The 17645-nt window shown below is 61.4% G+C and overlaps 1 protein-coding gene across 1 annotated transcript in view; it reads right to left on the reverse strand.

Annotated features, from left to right (window-relative positions):
• The window catches only part of OSGIN1 (oxidative stress induced growth inhibitor 1), a 30724-nt gene extending 14799 nt beyond the window's left edge, over nt 1–15925 (reverse strand). Inside the window, exon 1 of the mRNA XM_082712005.1 lies at nt 15792–15925. The gene's annotated coding sequence lies outside the window, so the exon portion shown is untranslated. The remainder of the gene's footprint in view (nt 1–15791) is intronic.
• Between the last annotated feature and the right edge of the window lie 1720 nt (nt 15926–17645).

The raw sequence follows: 17645 nt of genomic DNA on the forward strand, positions 1-17645 counted from the left end.
CACTCTTCCCCATGAAGTGGCAGAGGGAACTTGGGCTTAAGACTGTGCTGGGACGGGTGTGAGCTGCTGGGGCCTGGCCCAGACTGGGTTCATGACCCCGGGAGTTGCTGCAGATCCCTGGGGAAATCAGGTCAGAACTGGAGGAGCCCCCCACCCCCCTCAACAGAGAGACCAGGAGGTCAGAAGCCACAGGCGGAGGCGGGGCGGGGGGGCGGGGTGGGCCCCAGAGGAGCTCTGCACTGGGACTGGGGGCGAGTCTGGTGGGGGCTCAGCCGCATGCTGCAGCCGCATTCTCTGCTTTCGGATTCACCCGTCCCCTCCTTCAAAACTGGGGGAAAGTTCTGGCAGGAGAGCGCCTGCCCCGTGGTCAGGGTGGCTGGGGCTCCGGCCCAGGGGTCAGACCCACAGGGACTCTGACTCCCTCACCTCCAGCTGTGTGACTTGGGGCAAGTGTCTTAACCCCTCTGAGCTTCCCTTGCCTTGTGCAGAGACACAGACAGCCGAGCAGCCTTCTCATCCCTGGTGCTCACGGGAATCGCCTGGGGAGAGTTTCAAGCCCCCCGGACACACAGGCCACTGGCCCGGAGATTCCGGCCCGGCTGGGCCTGGGTGCGGCTGGCCCCGGGGAGTCTCACCCACAGCTTGCCCGTGGGGAGTGGCTGGCTTCCTCTGTCCTTGGTGCGGCTGGCGGATGAGCAGAATCCACACAGCCTGAACCCCTCTGGCCCGTGGAGGGACCCCCCCATGTGAGCGCCCCTCCCAGCCTGCGGCCTGACCTCTGTGAGCCACACTCCTTGTGTGGTTGTGGGAAGAATCATGAGGTCTGAAAAGGGGAAATACATCTTCCGAGGAGCCAAAACACCAGGACAGCAGGGGCTAGCTGGTGACCCCGGTGGGGGGGGGGGGTCTCACCGGAGCCGTAAAGCACCACTGACTCAACCGCTGACGAACCTCCATGTCACCTTGCTCATTTACCGTGACTCAGTTTCCCCCACTTGATTCTATGCCGCTGACTTTGGAACTCGGGAGGACTTCACATTTGCCCTTGGCCTTGAGCCGTACCAAGAGATAGTCCAGTCCCAGTGCGACCCCCACGTGGGCACAGCTCTGCTCGACTGGGAGACCCCCTCCCCACTACCCCCAACGGCTCTGATATAACCAGCAGTGGCTGTGAGCGACCTCCGGGGCCGCTGCTGACCGCGCGTCAGCAAGGGGTGGTGAAGGCCCAGATGGAAAGACTCTGCAGCCAGAGCCGATGTGGAAGCTTTGGGAATGCCAGAAGCAGAAGCAGCGGCCCGGAAACTGGGGGGTGCCCCCTTGCCTCGTGGGACCTGGAGGCCGGAACCCAACCAGGCAGGGGATCAGGCAGAGAGAGGAAGTGAGGCCAATGGGACTTTCTGGGTTTTGTTCTGATGGACTGTGGGCATCTAGTGCCGGGCACACAGCGCTGGGTCCGACTGTGTGCTGTCCTGGACCCTGGAGCCAGAAGCATCCGAGGCACCCAGCCATCTGTTCTCCCTCTGGCCTCTGCGGCTGCTGCCCCTTGGTCCTGTGGAGCGGGGACCTCACTGTGTTTGTTGCTTTTGGCTCGCACGCTGCTGAAAAATGTCATGTTTGCCACTGTTATCGGTTTTACCAGCCCTCGGGGCCTTGCCTTCTCGGGCAGGTGGGGTCAGGGCCCGGGCGATCTAACCTAGGGTCAGGTGCCTGGATCTTTCCCAGTGACGGGACAGGAGGGAAGAAGAGCCCTGAGAACGTTCTGCACGATTCTTCCCTGAACAGCGAACAGTGCTGCGCCCAGCATGGAAGTCCTAAGAAGTGGGCTTCGGGGCTCCAGGGTCAACATGGAGGCAGGATTCCAGAGCCCTCTCCTCGCCCACGGAGGCCCCACATGGCTGGAGGGTCTCTTCCAAGCTTACGAATGGCAAACGGGAGCCTGCACTCCCCTGCTGGACCACCTCCAGGGCTCCCCGTGGTCCCCAGGCCCACCTAGGCTTCAGCACAGGCAGGCCCCTGCAGCAGCTGGCCTGGAAAGGCCTCCTCCCAGGCCCCGAGGGAGCGTGCTCCCTGCTCTGCCCATCATGCCCTGCTTTGCCTTCCTCTGGTTCTGGGCAAACCTCTCTAGATCTGTCTCCATTTCTGGAGCTCAGACCAAGGTGGGGGGACTGGTGCTTGCATTTCCCCAGCCCTACTGTGTGGTGGCTGCCAACGTGCCCGCGGCGCCCCGTGGCGGTGAGCAAGGACGCAGAGGCGCCAAGAACGTTTCCTCGCGGCGGGCACTGGCTGCGGCACTGGCTGCGCGGAGAAGCCCGGGAGGGAGACAGGGAGGGAGGGGGTGGTCCAGCTCTGTCCTACCACCCGAGGCACTCGGGGACCCGTCCAGCTGGGCACAGAGGGCTGGAACGTGGGGGGGGGCCAAGGCGTCTGGGCTGGGGTGTGAGTGTGGGTGCTGTTGGCAAAGAGAAGACGCCACAGTCTGGGGGTCAGAGGAGCTCCTGGGGAGAGAAAGGCGGCCAGGCCAGAGAGGGCCCCGTCCCCATGGCCTGCTCAGGTACACGCACCCCCACCACCTCGGGGGGATGCTGTCGGGCCAGAGGTGCCAGAGGACGCATCTTCACGGGGCCGGTGACATCCCCGCATTGGTTGTGACGCTGGAGCCCCCGGACCTCAGGCAGATCCCATGAGGATCTTGCAAAGCAGCTTAGAGGCTTAGAGGCCTGCCTGGCTCTGGGCTGAGGTGATGGTGATGGGGAGGGAGGTGCAAAGAGAGGGAGGGGGGGCCGAGGGGGCTGGGACTGCCCGGAGACAGAAGGCCGAGACCCATGTGAGGATGAGAAGAGCCACCGCCCAGTCCCTCCTAGCTGAACCCCGGCCGGGGCTCCGGGCGGCCGCTCTCATCAGCCACAGTCCCAGACGGGGAGACTGAGGGGCAGCGAGGGGCTGAGCCTGGCGGCCGGTGTCCCCGGCGCCCAGTCCCTTCTCGGTGAGTGGGCTGCGGTTTCTAAGGACCCACCCAGAGCTGAGACCCAACGGAACCACAGCGGCTTCCGGCTGGGGGTCCTCGTCCCCGCCACGCTCTTCACCATCACCATTACCAACACACTCGTCACCACCGCGGTCGCGATCACGCCCCGCAGAGCCGCAGCTGCAGCCTGGACGGGGGTTGGGGGGGGTGGGGTGGGCACCACAAAGATAAGATTGCTTCCTATCTGCACATTGGAGTGGGGGGGGTCCAACAGTGGGACGCGGGCACTGGGACCAGTGCTGGGGGAGGATGGGGCTGGGACCTAGGTGCTTCCCTGCGGAGACAGGAGCCCCACCTTGCTCCGGGGCTGTGTACCGCAGGGCCCGACAGGCCCCAGGCCCCTTGGACCGATTTCTCCCCGCCATGCCGGGCAGCCCGCCACCGGACCGCCCCGCCGCCTGTCCTCTGTGGCGCTGGGCTGCTGCCAAAGGGCACAGTCAGGTCCGGGCAGGCGCTGGAGGCTCTGCATGTTTGCTGCGTGGCTGGAGGTGGAGGAGAGGCCTGGCTGTTCGGGCTTCGGGAGGTTTGCCCAGATGTCGACTGCACAAGCGGGTGTGGTGGGGACGAGGGGACGGCAGGCAGCCTCACCTCGAGATCCTGCATCCAGCCGATGCGGTGCTGCTCCAACCGTGGAACGGGAGGCATGGAGGCGAAAATTGCCGTTGGGCCGGGCCTGGCTCCACTCCCCTCACAAGTCCGTGCAAGGACAGGCCTGTCTACCTCCGGCTGTCAAGGACTGTGGACCTGAGTCCAGGCCCCCGCGGCCTTTCCTCTGGAACCACCCCCGCGCCCCCCGCCGGCCTCCACCTTCCATTTCAGCAGTCGGGAGGCAGGGACAGATCTGTGTCTGCCCGTGCCCTCCTCACTCTGAGATCTGTGGCCCTCTGAGGGCCTAGACGGTTCCTTCACCTGCACGGTCAGGCACAGAATCCTGGGAGCGAGGACGTCTGGGCTCAGAGGGTGCTGTCCCACGAGCCCAGCGCCCCCCTCTCCAGGTGGACAAGCTCGGGGTAGTGAGGGGAAGTGGTCCCTCCAGGCTCACCCAGCGGGAACAGCCTTGGAGATCTGCCTAGTGCTGTCTCCGCCTCCGGATGCCTGTGGCCCCCGGGAAAGAGCCCGGACACCCCCGCCCTCCAGTGATGCCCCCAGCAGGCATTTATCACCGGGCGCTGTGCTGAGAAGTGGGCACACAACGAGGGAGAAAGACCCCGATCTTCCTGTTCTCAAGGAGATGATTGCCGGGGGCGGGGGGAGGTAAGTGCTTAGGTGTGCTCTCACGAACTGACCTCTCTGGGGGTATCAGGAAAAGCTGCCCCAGGACAAGACAGCCAGGCCGGGAATGGAGTGGTGGGTAAGGATTGACCAGGGGAGAAGCCTTGTGGGTGAGGGCAGCAGCAGGTGCAAAGGCCCTGAGGTTGCAAGGAGATTTTTGAGAAACTGAGGTGTCTGAGTGAGGACAGCCGGGGCTCACAAAAGCCAGATCCTGTAGGGCTGGTGGCCATGGAAGGAGTTTGGTCCCCGCCCCCACCCTGAGAGCAAAAGAAGACCCCCGAGAAGGGTGACAGGATCAGGCCTGCGGTGTGAAAAGGCGGTGGGCAGGCTGAGGGCAAGCCCGGGGCCGGGGCTACGGCAGCGGTCCCAGGAAAGCATCAAGGTTCTCGCCACTTCCTGTCCCCACAGGGGACCCGCCAGATTCCAGGATGGTGTGTGTGTGTGTGTGTACACACGTGTGAGTGTGTGTGTGTTGTGGGGATGGGAGGGGCAGAGAGGCCCACGTGCCAGCAGGCGGGGCTTGCTGTGGTGAGAAAGGTCAGAGGGGACATGGGTATGGCCTTTCCTCCTTCCCAAAGGTCCAGACGAATGGGGGTGCAGAACCCATCATGCCCTCTGCCCCCGCAGCATCAGTATTTTCCACGTATGTAAACATGGACACACACAGGTTGTAACCTGCACACAGTGTCCCACACACCAAGGACTGCAGACATGCTTTCTACGTGACCACCAGCCGGGTCAGACAGGAGCCATGCCCAGCACCCCAAAAACCTCCGTGGGGTCCTCTCCGTCAACCCCTTTCCTGACTTTTGTCCCTGCGCATCAGTGCTGTCTGCTCTCGGTCCTGACGTCAGCGGAATCTCACAAAATGTCCTTGCGTGTGTCTGGATCTTTCTCTCCACTCTGTGGCCTTGGGGTTCACTCGCATGGACGTGCGGGCCAGCGGTTCCCTCTTTTTTATTACGGAGCCCAGTTCCACTGTCCGCAAACACCACAGCGGGCTTATCCACGCCCAGCTTTTTCCTGTGACGGTTCCCAGGCAAGCCTCGGTGGGGACATCTGCTTTCGTTTACTTGGGGTGAAGTCGGCCGGGTCATAGGGAGGGCGAGTGTGCAAGCTGATGAGAAACCACACATGGCTTTCCAGAGGCTGTGCCCACCTGTCCTGGGGGACTGGTGCCGCCCCCACGCTGGACCCCACCAGCCCCAACCCCCAGCGGCCCGTCAGTGCTTGGCAGGTGGCCTCTGCCCTATGGGGAGAAAGGCCCTGCCCCAGCAGCCCTGCTGTCTCCCCAGCCGAGTCTCGGGCTCGCTCCCACCTCAGGCCTCACACTGCCACCAGCCCAGAGGCTCACAGTTCCCCGACACGCGTCACTTCTGTCCTCCCAGACGAACTGTCCTTTCTGCCTGGAGCCCATGTCCCTCCACTGCCGTCCTGGGGACAGCCTCCTGGGCCTCTCAAATCTCCCTAGAGCATCTTGGTGACCCGCTGGCGTGCCAGCATCTCTGGCCCCACGTTCTCCCGCCTCCTGTAAGCCACCTTGGCTCAGGCTCTCCTGACACCCCAAGTTTGCCTTGGGGTGGGGACAGTGGCTGCTGCTCCCAGCCGGGGTCTCGGGGGCAGGAGGCCGCTGTCACCACGAAATTACTGCATCAGCGAGGCCGAGGCTGGGTGGACACACAGGCAGCTGTGACCCCCGGCTGGTGAAGCACGCACACGGCTCACGCGTGCAGCTCCACGGTGTTTGGTAGACACGGACGCCTGCGGGGCCGCCACTGAGACCGAGGTATGCGACACACCCAGCTCCGCCTCCGACTTTCCTCCCCACAGGTTAGTGCTGCCTGTTCTTGGACTTGCTGGAAAAGGAATCACACAGGCTGTTCCCTCTGGTCTCTGCCTTCCCTGGCTTGTTCCAGACTCCTCCTCTCTGTCTCCTGGGCCTTGCTGAGTCCCCTCTCAGCAGCCACCTGGCCTTTTGATCAAGGCAAACCCTGGCCCACGAATGTTCCCCTGGTCCACCAGGCCACACGTCTGGGCTTGGTGTGATAACTCGGCGAGCCACTTCCTGTTTGTCGGGGGGAGCCTGAGAGGTGGGCCCCCTCAGGGCAGTGTGTTTTCATGCATCAGCACCTGGGAGCTCAGGAAGGTCTCGGACCCCATCCCAGACGCACTGTCTAGGAAACCTGCTTCTTTCCTTTACTTCAAACCCCTGCTGCTTCTGGCACCAGATGTGGGGGTGTTTCCTGCACCGACCAACTCTCCTCTGCTACAGCTCAACCCGTTCTGACAGCAGCTGGAGCTGGCCCAGACCCCGCGGGGGAGGGGCTCAGCCCCACAGATGCCCTGACCCACACTCTGACTTGGCGACAACCACAGGTTCCCACGACCCCCTCGTCGGGCTCATTAGTTTGCTAGCGTGGCTCCCAGAACACCAGAGAACGGTGCAACTGACGATTACTGGTTCATTACAATGGCGGTGGTCCTGGATGCAGGGTGAGGTCCCGGAGGGTCCTGAGCACAGGAGCTCCTGTCCCTGTGGAGCCCAGGTGTGTCCACCCCCTGGCACGTGGATGTGCTCATAGCCTGGAAGCCCTCCAAACCCTACACCTTAGGGACTATAAGGGAAGCTTCGTCACAAAGGCAGGATGGACCATGAGCTCGGTGTCCTGCCCCCACCGCCCCTCCCGGGAGGATGGGGGGTGAGGCTGCTGTGCCAGAGGCACTCTGGGTCACCTCAGTGGGACAAAAGGCACTCCCCCACCCAAGAAAGATTGCAGGAGGATGTCTGTGTCAGAACTGGGGTCAAAGATCAATTATCACCATAAAAGATGCTCCAGGATTCTTTATCGGTCAGAAAGCTACAAAGGTTGGAGGAGCTCTGGCCAGGAGCCAGGAGAAAGACCAAACTATGCATTCCTTCCATGGCAATGCCCCATTAGCTAGGGCAGAACGTCGTTGGTTGGGGGGGCCTGGTTGGTTGGCCTGGCAGACTCTGCTTCCACGAACTCTCCAGGGGTTCTGGTGCAGCTCGAGTGTGAGGAGCCCTGAATCCCGGCGCGTAAGTGCGCTGGCGATGAATCAGACTCAATGGGAACACGGCTTTCTATGAGTAAGACGACGCTATTGTCATTCTAAAGAACGTGGAAGGTTCTGCTACACAGGCCTGAGGTCTGATCCGTAATCAGAGCACCGGCTCGAGCCTCCCCGGCAGACCGGCCAGTTCCCAGCTGCCTGCCTGGCTCAGCGCTGATGGGGTGTAGAGACGGCGCCCAAACGTCTGACCCACACGGAGGGAGCAGGGGGGTCCCAAGGTGTCTGTAGTCACCCTGTCGGTAGGGGCCCGGCATGCCAACTCTTTTCCACTGGCTTCTCACGCATCGGTGCTCTAGCTTCTCTGTCCTGCTCTGAGCCCAGGGAACCTGGTGCCCTGACGGGCCAGCTTCTGCTTGGGTTCCATCAAGGAAAGACTGGAGCAGGACGGCAAAGGGCAGAAGGCGGAGGGGGGAGAAGAGGGCTTGGTGGAGAGCCGGCCACCTTGAACAGCCAGCCTCGGGGCATGGTGGAAAGCCCTAATTTGCAGCGCTGGTCACTCTCTGTGGTGTACATGTTGCCACCAGCGTCAGTTTCAAGCTACGGCGTCGAGTTGCAGCGGCTCTGCGCGCCAAGGCCGGGACAGGCGTGCAGGAGGACTGCCGTGGGTCTAGGTGACATCATGATCACAGCTTGTGGCAAAATCATCAGGAAGTGAGGAGTTCAAATGATGGATTATCTTTGTTCGGAATACGATTCGTATAATTTTTAAACATGGGGGTGTTCCATAACCGGCTCCCAAAACTCCTGAAAAGGTCACAGTCAGCTCTGGCAAGTGAGTGGGCATGAGCGGGTCTGGGTGCAGTGTCGGCCGGGTGACAGGTCGTCGGTCGTAGCCACCCGGAGAAGACACTGCGGCCGGCGCCAGGCTCTGATTCCTCTGCCCGGCTCTCCCTGTACTCCAGTGACATCCTCTCCCCTGTCCCTTCCTGCTCTGCTATCCCCAGGGTGCCCCAGTGCTTCTTGTTCCCTTCCTGGCTCCCCGAAAGGGCATCCTGGGAGTGGCAGACAAGGGAGGAGATTCCTACCCCTGCTCGCACCCCTGCTGGCACCCCTGCTCACACCCCCGCCGCCGACCTGCCTCCTCTTTCTTTTACTCCTCAGCCTTCTGCACAAGATGTCATTGGAAGAAATGATTCCGACACCAGAAGCCAGAAACCCCTGGGGGCATGGGGAGTTTCTTCCTTATAGAAGGGACTGCGCCCCAGCTGGAATGACCATGAGCGTCTGTCGGGATAACGGTGCCCGTGGCCGTGGACCCGACCATCGCTTGTGAGGGGTTTGTCTTAGACACGGATTTGCACCCATCCGAAGTGATGTCTGTCTAGACTGATTCGTTGCAGCACTGTTGAGCCGACAACGGGACGGGGCCAAATGGCAGTCGTCAAGAGACTCGTTAAATAGGCTCTGGCACATTCTTACAATGGAGCAATTTGCGGCCGTGCTTTCTGGAACGACATGAGAGGTGCCCTGTGATTGTGAGGGAAAACAGGTCTGCCCCCGTGTGTGCAAGACAGGGGAAGGGAAGAACGCAGGGCAGAGGCAGGAGGGAGAAAAGGAAGGCGGGGTGGGGGGAGGGGGGAGGCAGGATGCGAGGGGCAGGGCGGGAGGCTCTCTTCCAGGGGGCAAGCTGGCTGCCTGGGGGCACACTGCTCTCTCCACACCCACTTGCACTTTGAGGACCGAACTGTTTCCATGGAGCACGCCTGGTCAGCACGTAGGTAAAATCCAAACATATAAAAGCAAATGCTTATGGAGTTTCACGGAGGCCTCCCCACCACTTGGGTCCCCAGAACTCGAGCTAGGGCCTGGCCCCTCCTGCCGGCTGACCAGGGTGGAGGCACCCCACCGCCGGCCCAAGCTCAGCTCAACGCCTACCTGAGCGAAAGAGTGAGCTGGGAGCTGGGGTATGGAGTGGCGAGCCCAGCCGCGCCGAGGGCTCACATGCCCCGTGGTCCAGGCCTGGCTCAGGGCGTGCTGGCCGTATCTGTGGATTGACTGCTGGACAAGGGCCCACACGCTCTCCTGGAACAGACCTTCTGGTTGGTTCTACAGGAAGCTTGATTTCAGGTGTTTTGCCTTCCCCTGTGACTCATCGGATGACCTCGTGCAGGGGGTGGCTTTAGAGCAGCATTTCTCAAACTCACTGCCCACACACCCTTTCTTTTTGCAGAACCAGTGTTTCCTGGGACACACTTTGGGAACCCTTGGCTAGACATTTACCTAAGTAATGACTGTCACCCTTGAGGCCTGGAGAGACCAGGGATTTAGTGAGTCAAATACAGTGTTTGGGGCTTGGAGGACTGCAAGGCCTGGGATACCAGCCTGGTCTCCTACTCCAGAGACACAGGCTGATTGAATTGGTGTGGGGTGTGGCCCAGGCGCTGGGAGTTTGAAAAACTCCCCCAGTGCTCCCCATGGGCAGCCAGAGTTGAGAACTGTTTTTGTAGATCTGGGATTGGTGGGAGGGGCAAGAGGGGGAACTTTGTGTTGCAATCTGGGGTCACATTACTAGGGGCATCACCCATAGAAGGTGGAGGTGAAGGTCCTGTTTGGGCACTGATCAATGACATTTGGTTCTGAGCCTACATCTTAACAGAAAATTGGAAAATGTCTGGAAAAGAGGAACCCATATGGCCAGAAGGTTCCAGATTGGGTCTTCAGGGGCTCACACTAGGCCTGCTCTTCCTGGAGAATTCCTGCTATAGACAGAGGTGGCAGGTGCTCCTTGGAGAGTGGCTCCACGCGTCACAGCTGCCCTCAGCTCTGTCAATTTAGGGCTCGTCATTGAAGCCATTCTGGTTTCACAAGTGCCCTGCGGGATGGTCACTCCAGGAAAGGCTTCCTGAGGATGGGCTGAAGATGCTGAGAGAGGCCCAAGTCTTTCAACCAGACCAGTGACTCCTGGGGTGCCGGTGGGGGCGAGACCAGCTAGCTTGAGGCACAGTTCAAGGAGATCATGCGTGTTCAAGAGGTGGGAGAGAGGTGAGGGGTCAGGACAATCCTGTGGGCGGAAGCTGGTGGCAGGGCTGGGTCCCCCAGGCAAGGGCGCAGGGAGGACCTTGGTCTCGGAGCTCACCGTTGTATTCCGAGCTGCACGGGGGAGCAAGACGATGCCTGGATGTGGGGGAAGGTGGGTGGTCAGGGAATGTCTCTGAGGAAGTGACATTTCCACTGATCCCCACAGGTCGTGGGCAGAGAGTCAGCCACAGGAAGAGCACTCAAGGCAGAGAACAGCACAGGCAAAGGCCCTGGGGCTGGCAGGTTCGGTGTGAGAACCGCAGTGGGCCTGGGGCTGGGGAACGGGGCATGACAGTGAGGTGGGTGGCGGCCGGCCACGCGTGGCTTTGAGAGGCCGTGTGGTGAGCAGCACGCTTCAGGGGCGGGTTCCCAACGGGGTGACCTGGGGAAGCAACCTAAGGCTCTGGGCCTCAGTTTCCTCACTGGTAAAATGGGGACAAAAATAGCGACTATTGCCCAGGACGGGGAAGGGCAGAGCGTATGGAGGACAAAGCCTGGCATGCGGTAAGCTCGCAGAAGTGTCCCCCTCCCTCGCCCTCCCCCCTCCTCCTCCCCCTCCTTCTCCATGGAGGAGCCCAGGAGACAGAGCTGGGCCTAGAACCCAGGTCAACAGGCTTGGGGCTCTGGGTCCTTTCCACTCTGACTGCCCCCTCCCTCCTCTCCTGTGTACACACCCTGATCTGGAAGAGTCTGCAGCTGGCAGAAGCCCAGGGTTTTTGGATCCTCTCCAGGCCCCTAATTGGGAGTTTCTGCGTCTCTACCACTGTGACCACATCCCTGGAAAGAGGATTTGGCGAGCCTGCACGCGCCCCCCAACCCCGGCCCCGCGGGCTGTGTGTGCCCTGGCAGGCCTGCTGCCTCCTGCCAGGTGGGAAGGAGCTGGCGTGTCCCTCAGCGTGACCCTCGGGCTCTGGCGGGGACAGGAAGGGGCAGGCAGCGACTGGTGGAGGGAAGCTACAGCCAGAGGGGGAAGGGAGGCTCAGAGGCCAGACCTCCTCGTCCTTAGTTCCCTGTGGGGTCCGGGACGGCTCCCCGGAAGTGCCCTTCCTGCCCTCCAGCTGCTCAGAGTCAAGGCCGACTCCTCCATTTATACCCGAGTCATCGGCAAACCCCCCTACTTGCAAAACCATCCGGAGTTTGACCACCTTGAACGTCTGCAGCCACCACGTCTCTGCCACATGGCCTCCCGACTGAACGGAGCACGTGGCACCGGGTCTTGCTCAGACCACAGCCCATCCTCCACCCAGCTGCTGGGATGACCACACCACCCAAAGCCAGATGGTGTCCCTAGCCCTCTGATGACCTCCCTCTCGCCAGGGGTCCAAACCAGTCTTCTCTGACCTGCCCTCCCCACCTGTCTGCCTCTGACCTCTCCCACCGCCCTGCCCTTCTGGGCTTCCGGCTGCTTTTGGCACAACCCTGCCACAGGCCCTTTACACCTGCTGTTCCCTGGACCGAGAACGCCCTTCTCTCAGACATCCACGGGACTTGTTCCCTTAGTTTATTCAAGTCTCTGCTCAAATGTCTTCCCAGTGAGACCAGAACACCCTGTATAAAAGGGTAACTCCCACCCTCTTTATCCAGCTGTGTTTCTCTATATGCCCTCACCACCACTTCACGTACTTCATGCTTACTTATTCATTTGTTTGTCTGGACCCCCACACTGGGATGCAATTTTCCCTGAAGCCAGGGTGTTTTCTGTTCTGTGGGCTTGGCACATAGGAGGTGCTCAATAAATATCATTATATAAGTTGAGCCCATGGGTGATCTTTATGCAAGAGATCACCAGGACAGCTCTCTCCTGGGCTCCTTCCTTTGGGACTGACCTTTCTGTCACTGGAGGCACAGCATCAGAGAAGTCAGCCCCTACATGGAGCGTTAAGGCCCCTGGCACTCTGGGAGCGGTCACATGGCTTTCCTGCCAGTGGAGGCTAAGAACACCAGCGTGGGAGCCGCTTTCTGACCATGGAATTGGGGTAGGTCACATTCCATTCATTCAGCCAGTGTGGGGCTGGTGCTCTGTGTGGGCAAGGGCCAGGAGCACGGGGGACAGACCATGCTGCCTGTTCCTGGTGGGGCTCGGAGATCAGAGGAGGGGACGGTGAGCCAGCAAAGACCAAAAGTGAAACTGATGGTGGGTGTGGGGGTGGGGGCGGGCACAGACACCTCGATCCCCTGTCACGGGAGGTTTTTGGCAAGGGCAGGGAAGAAAGGCTGAAGGCATCAGCCCGAGGACGCTGGGCAAGAGGGAGATTGCCTGCAGGGGTGGAGGTGGGAAAGGCAGAAGCCAGCGGGGCTTGGGGTGCACAGGGCAGAGATGGGGTCTCGGGAAAGTGGCAGAGGGCTCCTGGGGCACGGATGGCCCCTGTGGGGATTGCAGAACAGAGACGGCCCAAAGGACCAAGACTAGAGGCTGTTGGGATGGTCAGCGAGGGTCCCGGAAGTGGCGGGGTGCGGGGGTGAAGGGCGGGAGCAGAGAAGCTTCCAGGCAAAGCCAGGGTGTCAGGGTGCTCATCGGTAAAGCGTCGGTCCGGGTGCCCTCTGCGGGGCTTTCTGTCACAGATGCCCAGATGTCTGCTAGGCTAGCCCTGCTCCCGCCATCTCCCGGCAAGTGGCTTGGGGCGCGGCAGGAGGGGCAGCAGGCATGGCTAGTGGGGAGCACGAGCTAGTCCACCGCACTGTTAAATGCAGACGCCACACTCTCTCCTGGGCGGTGCTGAGACCCCATCACATCGCGGGCAGAGAGGACACAGGAGGCGGGCCGAAGGGTAGCTCCCCCAAGTCCTAACCCCAGGAACCTGTATGTGTGACCGGTATTTGGAAAAAGGATCTTTGCAGATAAAATCCATTAAGGATCTAGAGATGAGACCCTCGCGGATTTACCACAGGCCCTGTCCAAAGACTGGTGTTCTTTTAAGAGAGAAGGCGTGGGGCGCCTGGGAGGCTCAGTCATTAAGCAGCTGCCTTCGGCTCAGGTCATGGTCTCATGGTCCCAGGGTCCCAGGACCGGGCCCCGCATCGGGCTCCCTGCTCAGCGGGGGTCTGCTTCTCCCTCTGCCTCTGCCTGCTGCCCCCCCGCTTGTGTTCCTTCTCTCTGCTGTCTCTGTCTGTCAAATAAATAAAATCTTAAAAACAAAAAAAAAGAGAAAGAGAAAAAAATAAAAAGGACGCTGGGGTGGCTCAGTTGGTTAAGCGGCTGCCTTCGGCTCGGGTCATGATCCCAGCATCCTGGGATCGAGTCCCACATCGGGCTCCTTGCTCAGCAGGAAGCCTGCTTCTCCCTCTGCCTCTGCCTGCCACTCTGTCTGCCTGTGCTCGCTCTCTCTGACAAAAAAAAAAAAGAGAAAGAGAAGGCAACTTGACAGACACAGGGAAGCCATGGGTCCACGGAGGCAGAGCTTGGAGGACGCGGCCATAGGCCAGGGAAGCCCGGGGCCCCCAGAGCTGGGAGAGACAGGAGGGGCCTCCCCCATACTGTGGGGTCTGGTCCTGCCCATACTGTGATCTTAGGTTCTGGCCTCCAGACCAGGGAGAAGATAGGTTTCTGCTGCTCTAAGCCTCCTGCTTGTGTCTACACGGTATCACCGCCCCGGCCACTCGCACAGAAGGGACCGCAGGCACGCGAACGTCTGGCCTCAAGGGGATTTTGTCCAGGACCACTTTTCCTCCAGAGCGTCAGGCTCCCGCCCAGCCGTACACCTGCTCTCAGTCTGGGGAGCTGGGGAGGCAGGGAAGGTGGTTCCGGGGGACATGGTAGGTGGGGCCTCGGCCCCCACCCCCGCCCCCGGGAACACCTTCCCAGCTTCCTGTCTGCCCAAGACGGAGTTGTCAGAAGTCGGGGACAAGGGGAGCAGGTACAAGGTGTGGCCTGGCTGTGCTCGGCCTCATCGGCCCGGGGCGGCAGCCTCCGAGCCCCCACGCTAGGCTGTCAACCTTGGAGGCTGCTTCAAACGGGAAAAGGGATTGCACAGGAGGCCACGTTCTCCCAATCGCAGGCGAGGGCCCCCCGCACCCGTGTGAATGCACTGATGCAGAGCCATGCTGATCCCCAGAACACCCAAGGCCAGGGTTGGGAAGGGCGGCGCCGTTTATGCTCTGCTCACCCCACCAGGAGGCTTAGCGCATCCCTTGCATTACAGCACAAGAAGCCGCGGCTTCCCCTCCTAGGAGCTGTGATTACAGGATTTTACAGACAAGGAAACTGAGGCACATGACTTTCCCACGGTCACGCCCCCTTCAGTAAACGGCAAGGCCGGGTCAGAAACCAGAAGAGCCCAATCTCGGCGGAGCAGCTGAAAGGCATAAATGAGGGGCCCCTGACCGAGGCGAGGGCCTGGGAAAGCAGAGGCCGAGAACTCGGGCAGAGCAGGGCTGGGGCCGCCGGCAGAGCCCAGGGCTAACCGAGGTCTGGACGCTGCCCAGCCCAGCTGTGTGTTCTCTGGGGCGGAACCGGAGGCCGTGGAGGGGCAGGACCCTGGCCTGGGACGTGGGTTTGTGCCTGGAGTTAGTGATCTCCGAGCTGATTCTTGCGGGCGGCCAGGACTCGCAGAGGAAGGACGGGGGGCGGGGGTCAGATCGCAGCCCGCATCTCCACGCAGGAAAGGGGGGCCAGTGCCCGGGCCGAGTCTCCGACGGGTTTAGCTGGACAGAGAAACCCCGGCCAGGGGAAAAGCGCAAGTGAAAGTCAAGCAAGAACCTTCTGAGAACAGTCAGGAGCCCGGGAGGCCACAGCGTTGCTGGCTGTGGGGAGGGTGCGGAGGTGGGATGGGGTGACCTTGCCGGATCTGTGGTCCCTCCAGCGGACTTGAGGTTCAGGCAGTGGAGCGCGGGGCCCCCCGGGGAACTTGCTCACCACATGTGAGGCTCGGCCTGATTTCAGAGACTCTGAGTCAGGAAACCGGAGCCGAGGTGAGAGGCCCAAGATCCAGACAGATGGAGGCCCGAGGGCTGACCTGCCCCTGTTCGCCTCTGTGGGGCCCCGGCGTGGCCGGTGGAGAAGGGCGTGGTGCTGGGAGTTGGGAGGGGTGAGTGCCCTGAGGAGAGCCCTCGTCCAGCTGACCAAGGTCAACGTCCTGGGCCCGTGTGTGCCATTATGCGCCGGGGCCACCCATGGACGAGCTCTGTGCGGGTGGGGCCGGAGTTAGCCCGTTTTACTGCTGGGGGGACTGAGGCTCGGGGGTCACGGCGCTTTCCTGATGGTACAGCAGCAGGTGCTAGGCGGGGGCTCATGCACGCGTGCTTGCTCCGGGGCTGGAGGGCCAGAGGGCCCTGCTGCCCCCTCTCGGGAGCCTCATCCTCCTCTCTGGCCAGGCGAGGCCCCCATACCAGATCCCCAGCTTCCCCAGAGACACTCTGCCCCTCCCTGCCGAAGCCCCCTCCTTACCTGGTGACACACAGGCTGGGTGCTGCAGGGTGACAGGTGACCAGGGCTGGCTGGGGAGGAGCGGGCACAGTGTGGCTGGTCCTCCTTCAGGGGACACCCCTGCCCCGACTTGAATGTAGCAACAGGACAGTAGGGGCACAAGAGTCCACGCTGTCCTGTTTGTCGCATCACAAAGTCCTTCCCTGTGCTGGCTGGGGGGTTGGGGGAGGGAGTCTCAGAGCAGTGCTGCCCCGGGGGCCCTGGCCTGGCTCAGTTCCCCCCGTCTGCAGAGACTCTACTGGGGCACCGGCAGCCTTGGGGGAACACCAAGAAAATGGGCGCATCTTGCCAAGGTGAGTCCTGGGCAGGAGGGAGCTGGGTGACAGGCACGGGTTTGCTTCCGAGCTCTGGTCTGGGCACTGGAGACAGGGGCCATTGCTGTAAGCCCAGCACACCGACCGGAGAACCTGCTGCAGGTGTGGCTTGCAGCCAAGGTCTGAGCCTCCGGAAGACTAAGTGTCCCCATCTGTGGCGTGGGAGCGGACCTAGTGCATCAGGCCGTGGGCATCTGGGGCATCTCTGATAGCTGACACCCCCCCTCCTCCACTGGGGCCCAGGACGGGGCAGATATCCTTCTCTACATACCGGAATCTTCTGGACGGAGCTGCAGAAAGAGAAGCGAACCACAGCTCTGAAAAGGAGGCGCTGGAGCGGGCAGAACCCGGAGGCAGAACCCGGAGGCGCCGGCACAGGAGTAGCGGAGGGAGGACGCTGCCCAGAGTCCGGGCTCGCCATGGCCTTCCCCAAGGACCCACGAATCATCGCGTCCGACATTTCGAAACGTTTTCTCCCTGCAGCCACAGAGGCTTTTGAAACAGACACAAGAAAAATCTCATGTGGAGGGCCAACATGGAAAGTTCCAGAATGAAAGAACTCGCTTGCTAGCTTCCATCTGTTTTATAAATTAAAACGGATGCGTTCCCGCTGCGTCCACTCGGCTCCCAAGGGATGACGTCCGGATTGGGAACCTGTACCTGGGTTCAGATGAAGCATGTCCCAGCCTCTGTGGTCACCAGCGGTCCTCAGCAGGACAGAAGTGGAAGAGGACACCCGTGTAAAGCTCTGGTTTGCTTGTGTGTGAAGGTCACAGGTGGAACAACGATGCCTGAACACAGTCACTTCTGGGGGGGGGAGGCCCAGGCACGACGCCTGGATCTCTGTCACCCATAAATTCCACCAGCCCTGCGGGAAGCTATACTTGGTCCTGGGAGAATCTCCCACATTTCCGTGGCCGGAAGGGAAGGACTTGATGATGGAGAGACTGTGTCGCCCTCACCTAATCTCTGCCTGCACCCAGCCCTCCCTCTGCTCTCCAGCAGCAGAGGCCGCCCCTCCTGCCGCACCCCGGCCCTTAAGGGGCTTTCTGGTGCAGGGACTTGAAGCCAAAGATCCAGACCGTTTCTCTGGTCCTGGCTGGTGCCGGTGCAGGAGTGGGGCTGCGTCTGGAAGGGGCAGAGGCGCGGCGTGTTGGCTGATCAATGTCTCTTGTGTGCCGGGGGTCCGGGAGGCCCTCCGAGGTGCTCCCCCTGCCCGGGGCTGTTCCCGGTTCTTCACATCCCCCCTGCAGAAGGTCAGCCACCAGCTGCTTCGCTGGAGGGGACTGGCTACATGATCCCGAGGTCTCGGGCTAAACTCTTCACTTTGAGTGACGACGCTGCTGTGAGGATCACAGATAGTGGGATCCGAGGCCTGTTTCAACAAGCCGGCGCATTTCTGTGGCTGCACAGTACCCGCGGGAGAGCTGACTCATGCAGAGAAAAGGCTGCAGAGCAGACCGTTCTCCCGGTGCGGTTTAGCTGAGCAGAGCTAGGGCCA

The sequence above is a fragment of the Mustela nivalis genome (genome assembly GCF_964662115.1).
Source record: "Mustela nivalis genome assembly, chromosome: 18".
Classification (NCBI taxonomy): domain Eukaryota; kingdom Metazoa; phylum Chordata; class Mammalia; order Carnivora; family Mustelidae; genus Mustela; species Mustela nivalis.